This window comes from Triturus cristatus, chromosome 6, assembly GCF_964204655.1.
Source record: "Triturus cristatus chromosome 6, aTriCri1.1, whole genome shotgun sequence".
NCBI classification, from domain to species: Eukaryota; Metazoa; Chordata; class Amphibia; order Caudata; family Salamandridae; genus Triturus; species Triturus cristatus.
The window spans coordinates 1209277588-1209289753 of NC_140589.1; the positions used below are offsets into that span (position 1 = coordinate 1209277588).

Consider the following 12166-nt stretch of genomic DNA (forward strand, 5'->3'; position numbering starts at 1 on the left):
TGAAAGGACTGTCCAGTCCTGGTGACAAATATATGAAGAACAAGACTTAGGGAGGCCCAACAAGCGCTGCCAAAAACAATCTTCAGTTTGTTGCTAAGCTTGGGTACTGGCAATTCCCCAGATAGCAAACCCATAAGTTGCAACAGATGTGACTTTTGCTTTGTAGATCTTTTTAATTACATCCACTGGCTTTGTTCCCAATCTTTTCAAGAATCTGGACAGTGCCCCTATACTTCTTTCCATTATAAGCCTCCTGTTAACCACCATAGCTTGCCTGGTGTTGTTTGTGATCAAAGAGAAACCCAAGGCAGGAAAATGAGTCCACCACTTCCAATTTTGTTCCTTCAATGAATTGTTTCGAGGCAAAAATTAATGCCTTTTTCGTACTTCTCACAATGAATTGAACGATGTGTACAGTATGTATGGTGGGTCCTTCCAATTGGATGGAAGGTGACAACATAACTGTCAGCAAAGTGTTAACATAGATGCACAGATGAAATCCTAACACACTGATAGTTATAGAGAACACTATCCAAAAAGCTTCATGCTTAAAAATATTGTTAATTTATGTGATATCAAGAAACAAGCATGTAAGAAATCTATCATTAATCAATATGGGGTCAATATAGTTACTAATAGTCCACTACCAATGCCAATGAGCCACCTACCAACTGTGGAAAATCCTTTCCTAATTGCCTACCAGCCACTTGTTGCCTCCAACCCCTTCAAGGCACTACTCTTAAGTACATACGTGCAGCACTGCTGGGTGTGTATAATGTGACAGACTCTGCCCTCTTTTGCGAGTAAGGTATCTAAAGCAAGTCTGTTCTGTAGAAACATTGCTCTAATTGCCACAAGCTCAGTGTTAATGTTCCGGCTGTGTTGGATGCAAGAGTATCAACCAATGTAGATAGCTTTCCAATCTACAGGTCATTCAAAACAACTACAACAGAAGGAATGATAGCACCAAGGATGTCACCAACTATTTTTTTGCTTTATATTACGGAGTTTTATATAGCACAAACTTGACCTGAAGGTATTGGGTATCAGAGCGCTTTACATAGCACCAGTTGCATTACATGAGGACACATTCATTTTTGTTAGGCACAGGGAGATTAAGTGATTTGCCCAGTATCACAGGATGTTCAGCGTCATTGCTGAGACTCAAAACTAGTTCCCTAGATTCAAGGTCGACCGCCCAAGCCATTAGGCCAACTCCTCTCCTCTCAACTCCTCTTCTCTTGTTGCTCTTGTTTTATTTTTTTGTTTTGTTTTTGTCCTCATCCCGCCATTACTTTCTTACTGGTACAGCTCACATCCGACAATGGGAGAGGATTCCACAGTAGTCTCCCTCGACACCAAGAGAAAGAAAGGGAGAAAAACAGAGACCTCCAGCATACATAGCTTAATCATTGGATCCCCTTTTTTGTTGCCAATCTCAGTAATACGGCCAGACCCTCTCCAAGCTTTGAGGGTCGCTAGCTATATTCGATCTGGCTTATATACTTTATATTTTTAAGACAGTCAGTTATGAGTGGGACATTTGCAAATTTCCAGAGCCTACATAACTCTTGTCTCGCCAACAAAACCACATAAAAAAAACAAATTTCATTAAGGGAGGGTTTGCCCGCATACCAGCATCTGGACTAATCCTGTGGCCTCGTTGATAAAGCTGCATACTGATGCCCAAAAGGGGGCTATCATCGGGCATAGCATAAAAAAATTAATGTCATCCGTCGGCTGGGAACTTACACTTTGGACATCTGATTTCTTTTCCTGTGGCTTTTGAAAGCTTGCCTGGAGATCAGTATATCCTATGTGTGGTAAGCAGATGATTTCTCTTAAGTGAGACAGGTTTCACCATCACATATAATGTGAAAAAGGATACTTGCCATATTTGCCTTAGATTTCCTTCCACAATTCCCCCTTCCCACGTTGTAGTTAAATCTGGCAAGTTCTTATCCTCGGTCTCCAAAAAGGCCTGATACCAGATCGAAACTTCCTTCTTAAAGGGGCCGTCCTTCATCACCTGTTACAGCCATGGCTCTTCGTTCTCTTCAGCCCATTCTTGGGTGGCCCACCATGATCTCAGCTGATAATTTTTTTATCTCATTAGCTGACCATTAGTGCAAGCCCTTAATATTTCCCATTCCACCAAACCCGAACCTGCTCCGAGATCTACCCAATATCGCTGGGAGTCCCAAATTGATGCCGAAGCCGTGTAATAAGGGATACTAAACCTCTTTCGGGAATACACCCATGTTCTTAATGCCGTTTCAACCTGACCTTTTTGAAGTATTTCGGGTCGCCATTTAAACAGAGAGTGGCTCTGTCCCAAAGCCCAAAGCATTGCCCCATATAATATACCCATTGGAGATCTATCTAGTGTATTAGTTAACATACAGAAGTTCTTAAGATGGAAAGCATAGCAGTACATCAACAGATCAGGAAGAACTAGATCCCCCGCCCCAGGCTTTCTCCTCAATTTTTTCCAGGATATCCTAGGTCCCTTTTTTGTCACCAACTATTTGTGAAACCCTAAGCTTAACTGTCCCATGAAGCATTACTCCATCATCATCTATCTCATCTACATGACACACCTTAGGGAACAATAAAGCTAAATAGCAGCTGCCTATTCAATTTGCAGGAAGCTGGAAATATACATTATTCCCACACACATAATAAATTCCACAAATAACATGAACCTTTCCACCAAACAATGGATCTCCCAAAACATCAAATCTTTGCACACATTAACTCCAACTCATCATCTGAGGGTTTCTAATCTTTTCCTTTTTCCTCATAAATCAAAGCTTTCCTTGCTGTTGCCAATCTAAACACAAATTTGGGTGTATTGCAGCAACTTTTAGTTTCTCATCTTCCTTTTCCCACTCATACGTTTCTTTCCCTGCCTTTTATGTGCTTCCTTCCCTTCGGTCTTCTAATCCTTCAATGAAATCCTACTTAGGTCTAGTCAACTTGCATGTTATCTTTTTTTAATGAAAATTGAGATCATTAATCTCTATTTGAGACCTAAATATATACTTGACCTTTTCCATATATCTCGCATTACATTGAGGATTGAAATTTTGTACAGAGGCTCAACATCAAACGCCAAATCAAAATTTGAGCAACAATATTCAAAACAACCGTGATGATAAAGAAGACTAAGAATTGCTGTATTCTCCAGTCAGGCTCACTCTCTTAAAAGCATGTCAATTCAGGAGCTGAGTAAATTCAACTAGGAACACATGTTCTCTTTGATCTCCTGACTACTGGCTGTTCACCATCAATGTTACTTTGCTCACTTGCTTCCTTGTCGACTGTTTCTGGGATGCACTTCTCTGATACACCAGCTCCCAGTCTCTCCTGCTTCCTTGGCCACCTTCTCTTCTTAGCCCCTTCTGGTTGCACTGGTTGATCCTTATTCAGGCTCAGAGTTCTTGTTTACAGTTTCTTCAGCTTCGTTCACTGTGGTTGCTCCTAACTCATACACCATAGGCTAAGTACCTGTCTCTGGTTGGCTCTGAGACATGTGGTCACACTCTTCTCCCCGCTCTGGTCATACAGGGTGCTCTGGAGTTTGAGTCTGCAAATCCGAGGATGTGGTCATCACCTCTTCGCCTGCTTGTCTCACTCTTCATGTGTGAGTAGCATGTACCCAGTTTGGTAGGCCACCACACTTCGCAGCAGTATTCCTTCCAAGAATGACTTGAAAGGGGCCACACCAGCGGGTCACCAGACAGCTCTTCCTGATGTGTTTCTTCCCCAGGACCCAATTAAAAGCATCTAAGTCATGGCATTGTTCTTAGCTTGGAACAGGTTTAGCAGCCTCAACCTGATGAGGGATAGAACACACCACATCAGCCAGTGCTTTGCAGCAGTCAAGCACCATATCATCTAATATTCACAAGTGTAGCTACAGGCACAGCAGGAAGTCTCATGGCTATCCCCAAGAGGATCTTGGGAGGGGACATTCCTGTCCTCCTATCAGGTGTGCTTCGGAGACTTGTCAGTACCAAAGGAAGGGCATCAGGCCACTTAAGGGACATGGACATACACTTTAGCAAGGAGGGACTTCAGTGTCCCATTGATCTGTTCGACGATACTAGATGCTTCAGGCTTGTAACTACAATGAAACCTCTGATCCACGTGGAGGGCTACAAACAGTATTCTCATCACCTAATTCTAGAAGTTTGTCTCACAATCTGACTCTTGAGAAACAGGTAGGCCAAAGTGAGGGATCAATTCCCTCAATAACAGCTTAGCTACAGTGAGACTCTCATTCCTCATAGTCGGGTATGCTTCCACCCAACAGGAAAAGATACAACCTACAACTTAGATGTAGCAGAGTCTGGTGTATATAGGCATCTCAACAAAATCAAGCTACATGCAATTAAAAGGACAACCTTATCTCCCTATGTAACTCACAGTTGCCACCGTGCTCCTGCCCACATTTAACTGCTAGCAGTTGACACATTAGTGACACAAATTCTCAACAATTACAAAAAACGGGGATTAAACCAGTGTGTCTTAAACAAGTGAACCATTGCGTCTCACCATATATGGATGAGGTCAAGAAAATGTCTAGCCATTGCAGACAACATAGCATCTGGCAAGACAGTTCTCCCATCTGCCGACACAAAAATTTCATCCTGATTCTTCACACAACCTGCTCTCGCCCATCCTTCCTATTAATTTTCAGGAACACCTCCTGAAAACTACTGACCTGTTCCCACACATCAGCAACAATCAACAAAAGGCTTGAAGCAACATCATTTATAGAATCCTTTTAACCGTCTTTATTCAGTGTGTAAGACCCAAGAGCATACTATATGGCCATCCCATCCATGTATTGGTTGCCAGCAGTCACAATATCACTTCTACTCTTGAGACACCAGGTTGCGAAACGCACTACCTCATCAAAACTGCAAACACTGCAACGCTCAACAACACACAATCAAAGATGGATAATCCCACTTATACTCATACTCCTAGATCACTGCAACTGTTTCAGGAATGCTGGAACACTGCCAATACACCAATCTGGACCATGAACCTCAGGGACGGGACTGGGCTAGGGGAAATTCTAACAGTCTCTGGGGCAAAATTGAACTCTCTAAGCCTCAATGGGAATGGTCATGTGTTACCATATAGTTGGTGCAATCTCAAGTATAAGCTGCACTCGAGCGAATTGACTTTTAGTCACGGGCTGAGGCTTAAAATCAACAAATCAATCATACATCAATGACAGCAAAGCACATTAGGCCTCACAAAGATGACAGAAAGTTATAGATTTGCAAGCCTTGAAGGTTTATTAGCTGATTAACAAAGTTACAAGCTCAAATAATTGAAGGTTATCAAGATAAATAGTCAGTTACGTAAATGTCTCTGTTATATAGATCAAATCAATTCAAATTAGCCAAAACCAACCAAAAGGATGAGTATTATCATTGAGCAAAATTGAGGCAATTCACTTTACATTGATGGCATGATCACCTAACATGATAAACTAGGAGGAAATCAGGAATTTCATTAGAGAAGTCAAGTCGAAGGTGTCAGCAAGTAAAGCTTACAAAAGTCAGGATCAAATAAAGATTCAGTTAAGTAATTGAGAAAGGATTTGGTCAGGAGTTTAACTCTTTGAGCAGGATCAAAGTTGAATGTATTTTTCTCGAGAGAGTGGAAAGAGGTATCTTCAACTAATTTGCTCGAAACTTCAAAATGAAAAACTCCCTAAGGCTCTCAGGGAGAGGAGACCAATCAGGATTGAACATTTCACAATGTGGGGTTAACCTTCTCACCAACCATCACACAATGGAAGTTTTATGCTTGTTGACCTTCAAGAGATATCTTGTAGCATGATGATACATTCCTGTCGGCCTGTTCTCAGCACTGGTGTGGAAATTCTTTATTCGTTCTTTATGGAAGGCATATAGATAAACAATTCTCATAGGAATAAAAACAAATTGCTACATTCTAATTAACATAAACTACTGCAGCTTGGCTCCTGAGAAAGGAGAAATACACAGCAGATGCAGAACATTTAGTTTAACATGAGTTACTCAAACTGAGATAAACATTAACTGTGGCTAACTTAATGTGAAGGTCACACTTTAAGTATTTGTATATGCAGTGCAAATTAGTATGTATATTATGCAAAACGAAAAATAGTGACAAAGCGTCTCAAAGATCAAAGGACTCTGTCAGTATAATGAATTGCTTAAAGTATGAGTGCAATACAAGATAATTTTGTTTACTTGCAATTAGTTATGATCCCTTATTGATTGGACCTCATCCATACATCATCAAAACTCTGGCCTGTAAAGAAACATTAATAAATAAATAAATTAAAATATTATGACAAAGAGTATAACAAAAAATCATTACACGCTGGCCACCGCACATGAACATGCAAAAGCGTGCATTCATGGCGATCTAGGAATTATTGCTTTAACACTTTCTAAGATGGACAAAAATGTGTGCAAATGTGCTTGGATTCACAGGCAGTCACTGTTGGAAGTGGGGGTCTCTCGTTGGCAGGTTGTTACCTGTCCAAGTAGGGATCCTTCTTGCTAGTCAGGATAAGGGAGTTGTACTTCTGGAATAACCCCTTGATAGCTTGGCACGAGCAGTCAGGCTTTTCTCAGAGGCAGTGTCCAAAGCATTTGCACAGAACATACAGTAATACAGTGAAAACACTACAAAAAGACACTACATCTGTTTAGAAAAATATCCAATATTTATCTGTATAAAATAAGACCAAAATAATAAAAACAACAACATACAGTCATTCAAAAATACTCATGCAGCAAAAATAGACTTTACAAACAGTTCCTTGAAGTGGATAGCTCCTTCTGGGGCTACCACGGCGGAGTGGATCAACAAATCCCACGGTCATGGCCAACCACGACAGTGAAGCCCTGCTGCGGTATGGGAAGACCCTTTAAACCGTAGCTTTTGTTCCAGCTGACTACGGCGGAATGGGCTGGCGGTGGTGGGCGACGGGGCTGTGGTGTGAAGCGGAGTGGTGTGTTGTGCGGAGCTCTGAGGTCGAGGTGCAGGCAGCATCTCAGTGGCAGTCGTCCAGCGACATCGCTGTGTCCAGGGTTGTGGTTCGTAGTGGGGAGATGCTCATCACAGTGCTGACAGTCACTGTGCAAGCAAAGGCGTCCAGCAGAGATCGGCGATCAATGGGGCTGGCGTCGTTAGGCCGCCGCTGTGGTGTGGGATGGGGCGATGCTTCGTGTAGCAGACCATGGTGTAGACTGCAGCAGTGATGTCAGCTGGAAGTAGCATCATCATTGAGACCAGGGTGGTGGAGTGAAACGGTGGGGAGTACGGTACCCACATGTTGCGGTGCAAGCAGTTGCTTGGTGGCCCTTCAATCCTCTCTGTTGAAGGGACGTCAAAACATAATTGAGGGCTGAACAAGCTTCTCCATTTGGCTTCTTAAAGCTTTGGCTCCCAGGTTTCAAGGAGGAGGGAACACCATCGCCCTCTTTGTTTGAGCATAAAAAATCTCTAGTTCCTTGTGGTCACTTAGGTCATATAGGACTCTCAGACTGGGTGTATATGGATTATTTATAAGAGTAAAGTAACAGCAGTCAGAAGAGTATGATACGGACTAAGGGGGGGAAGAAAGGTTGTGGTTCCTCTTAACAGGGTCCTTAGTAGTGTCTTTTGTAGGGTCAGTTTCCTCACTGGAGCCCTTCCAGGAGAACTCCTTTCCTTCGGGTTCCTGGTCCTTAGTGTCCGGTCTCTGGGCCGTCGCAGCAGAAGAGGAGCGGTGGTCTGAGTCCCTTAAAATAAACAGATATGAAAATTGTCAGGAGCCGGTTTGGCTGGCTTAATGTAGTGGTTAACTGTCACCTTCACCCAGGGTGCTCTCACTTCTTCCAGGGATGCAGGCTTTTTACCACGAGTCGCAACCCCTGACTTAGCGCCTTGCTGTACCCACACCTAATTAGTGCGCGGTGTACATGCACATGCAGAACGTGCCCCGAACCCTATGGGTGCCCGTTCCTCCACCTGCCCAGAGAGAAGAGGTTAAAAAACGGTACTTTTTTAAGCCACGGCTCTCCTGGGTTGTGGCTAGGGGAGTCACACCGCCCTTCTCTCCTTCTGGCTGGTATGACTCTTGCACAGTGCCTCCTGGTGCTAGTCTGCTGTTCCCCGCCGACCTGCTCATTTCGCCGCTCTCGTTCTGGTCTCTGTAGCCTTCTGGGTCCTGGGGTCTCGACCAACGCCTTTCTTCCGTCTTTCTCATTTTCTCCCCTTCCTCGTGAAACTCCCTGTTCTTCTCCTCACTCCCGCAGCTGTGTCTTATTGCCTCCTCGCTCTCCGTTGTATCCACGCTCGAAACTAGAGCACTGACCCCCTCTTCCGGGTGTCCGCCTCCTGCTGCCATCTTGGAAATCCTGTCGGCAGATACTGCGGGATTACACTCATATTACTAAAAAAACAATTAAACAAGAGCATAAGGGTGGTGATCAAGAATAAAACAAATTTGGCTCTGAAAGAAGAACTGAAGAATGGACGAAGAAGATACCATCATTGCCATTATGAAGAGAATTGTCAGATGAGCAATGGACTGCTGTGTTTGAAGCCATCAAAGAACGCAAAAAATTCTGGAGAATGGTTCACAAACTCTTGGCTCGGAACAACCCCCAATAGACATCTTATATCACCACGCTATATGCCAACTCCTTTTTTCAACAAACTGATGCAGTACCCAATAGAGAGTTTGGTAATACAGGCGATCCACCTGGTACTTGAGTGAACTCAGAGGCGATGGTGTTGGACACATGCGTCAATCTGCACATGGCAGGTGCCCCCAGTCCAAATGGCCTCCCAGCTAGCCTGTTTATGGCACCATGAACCGAGGGGTTACCCTAGCTCACCCCGCTCTTTAACAAATGTTTAACCAGGAATAAAGTTCTGGAGAGCTGGAGGGTTTCTCTTTTAGTACCATTCCACAAAATGGGCTCCCACGACAAGCCAGAGAACTTTTGTTTAATTGCTCTACTCGATGTGGAGGGCAAATGCTTTGCAAAAATCTTAAACAAGGAACTCCAAAAATGGGCATCTGATAAAAATATTATTTCTTCCACTCAAACCTGTTTTCGAAGGGTGAGAAGGATGGAGGTTAATGAGCTACGAAAAAGTGGGCAAACTCTTACTATTGTGTATGTGTTGACTTTGCTACAGCCTTTAACAAAGTTGACAGAGGCCAGCTGTGGTCCAAACTAGCAGCCTGGGGCATCCCTGTGTGACTTTTAATGTCCAGGATCAGCCTATATTCAAATACATGGGTAAAGGTGTGAGTGTGCAGAAAATGGGCCACTTTGCTGGTGATTTATACAACCAAAGGCCTGAAGCAAATTTACATCCTAGCCCTCTTTCTTTTCAATCTATATTTGGCTAATTTGACCTACCACTAAAGATTAGAGAAGGGATTTCCATCTAAAATTGAGAGCAGCAGCTTAAATCTTTTGCAAAATGCGGACGATACCATCCTTATGGATCAAAGCACAATAGGACTACACTGATCTTTGCACACATTAGCAGTCTACTGTAAAGCCAATAAGCTGTGTATTAACACATCCAACATTAAGATTCTGTTTTTTGGCAACAGGAAAATAAGGTTTGGCGCCTGGTATCTAAATGATCAAAGCATCGAAAGAGTCGATTCAATAGAATATGAGGGTGTTTGCCTGAACTGTCGCGGCCAGCCAGCTCCACAGATTGAAGCATTGATCGCAGTAGAAAATTCTCTCACCTTTGCTGTTCAGTGCCTCCATAGCTGTCTCTTTGGTCAAGATTTGTCAGTTATCTGCAAAATCATTGAACATAAGCTGATGCCTACTTTGACATATGGATCACTTGTATATAAGGATCGATTATACCCCTGGCTGTATCGTGCGCAATGCCGTAGCTACAGTCGCCTTTTGCATCTTCCAAAGTGCACAGAGCAGGCACATATTCATCTAGAGTTCAACTAGACACTGCAGGATTACTTTGGTTATGGATGATTCCTTCCTCTTTGCGCGAAAATGAGAACTGAAGAAAAAGGCTCGCTTAAGCTGCTCTTATGGAATATAATTCGGAACAAGGGATCAGATCTAAATACATTTTACCTGGATTCAATCAAGGTTCTTCAAGCCAAGGATCTGATGCAACTGTCTTCTCCACTGAAGCAGTTAGTAAGGATTCTGCTGAAGCAGGCAAGGCTGTTATCTGCCCATGATGACCTAGAGGCAATCCGTTAGGCAAGAGCTAATATTATACCATCTGCCGACATGTACCAGCTCTAATTGCTGCCATCTTATTTTTCTTGTCCATTTCATCAAGCTACAGAAACCCAACTCCTTTGCTTCTGTTTGGAGCTGATTCTGCTTAAAGCTTACAGATATGGTCGACTCACAGGCACTCAGGAAATGCTATACAGGGGTTGTGGAGCAGCACTGGAAACTCTCCAGCACATTAAATCTGTATGCACTACTATTCTTGTTCCAAGACGTTATGGTCTGGTTCCAATTTTCAGACAGCTAGATATCAGAACCTACAAAGTTGCTCTGGAGAAGTGTTGGGGATCAGGCCAATTGGTTGGAAGATTTATAACACACATGAAGGTGGTGGTATCCATGCTGAATGCAGTGGCTAAAAAGCACTAGTGTTTTTTCAGGCATCTGCCTATACCCTGCAGGGCTGCGTACTTGCTGGTTATGACGGCCGCTCCTGGTATTCTTACGGTCGGAGCCGGTTTTAGCGCTGGTGACGCACAGTCCGACAATCACTTTTGGCGCCTCCCTCGCCCCATGACCGCCTCCTCGTATTCTCTCACTACCACTGAGAAAAAGAGCTCCTCATCTCTTCAATCATAAGATATTGATAAACACAGTGCCTCCCCTGAGGTCAGTGCCCCACTGCACAGGTCAGCGCCCAGTGCGGCCGCACCGGTCGCACTGCCTTAAAACCAGCCCTGCTTACGGTCAGGTCCATATGTTCTCTGAGGGCAGAGGTTTGGTAGCACATGCACTTTAAACGGATGGCACACAATGATGAGTCCGAAAGACAGGAAATTAAGCCGCCTAAGTAGCTTTTTTCGATATACATGGTCTAAAATTCCATGATCGGATGGTTTTTACACATGAAATGCAATGACAAGGCTGCATGTTGGGTCTGAGAGTGCTTCAATATTTATTCTCTCTGGTTTTCAAGAGTCCCTGAAGGATCGATTAGACTTTACCCTTTTAGCTGGAATTAATTTACTCGATCAAAGTGTCCACGGTCTTAAATGCTGATATATGAAATTGACTTTATGGCATTCTCCGTTTTATATCCTTTGTCTGTTATGAGTATAAATTATCCTGTGATGATTTTCAATGATTTTAATTAATCGAGCAAAAAGATAAAGTACCTTGAACCTCAAAGCAAATAGCTCTGCCCCCGCATTTGCAACACGCCACAACAGAACTCCTCATGGGAACATTTCATGCATACTTCATATATTGTTGCTTTTATTAAATTCACTTTCAAAATTATATCAAAACATAAACGTTTGATAAAATATTGCTGGAGCAAATATGTTTACCGTTTGTGTCTGCAAAAACACGAACTGATTAACAGTTTTTCAATCAGTAATTACCAATGTTTTTCTCAGAAAACGTCTATAAATCAATACGTAACAGAACAAATCGATGTTTATAAGAATACAAAAACCGGGTACAGTATTCATTAAAGCACTTGTTTCTAACAGTTAAAGCACTTCTTTCTAACGTTAATAATAATTGTATGATGTAAAATGCAATAAATACCTAAATAATAATTGTATCCGAAGGTAAAGTAGCTATTTTGCATCTATGTAGTATAAAAGGTAATACAAAGATAACATTTCTGCTCCAGTTACAAAATATTAATTGTTATCTAGAAAAAAACACGTGTTTGCTCTTCTGGTACAATGCATAATTCATGACAGATGCAAGCATGTTTCTAACACATAGCTGTCTAATACCGTGACTGGGTCTGACATGACATGTGTAGGTAGATGTCAACGACAGGGCAAGCAGGACTGATTTAATTACGTGGAACCGGTGTGGAGATCACCGTGAAAAAGAGACTTTTGACATGCTTTTGTGTCTTCACTCCGCATTTTCTGTAACAT

The 12166-nt window shown here is 42.7% G+C and overlaps 1 long non-coding RNA gene across 1 annotated transcript; it reads right to left on the reverse strand.

Moving 5' to 3' along the window:
* Nucleotides 1-5296: 5296 nt before the first annotated feature.
* Nucleotides 5297-8322, reverse strand: LOC146821178 (uncharacterized). Its single transcript, XR_014963125.1, has 2 exons — nucleotides 8064-8322; nucleotides 5297-7802 (listed from the first exon to the last, which is right to left on the reverse strand). It is a non-coding gene; the product is annotated as an uncharacterized LOC146821178 (long non-coding RNA).
* Nucleotides 8323-12166: the final 3844 nt, after the last annotated feature.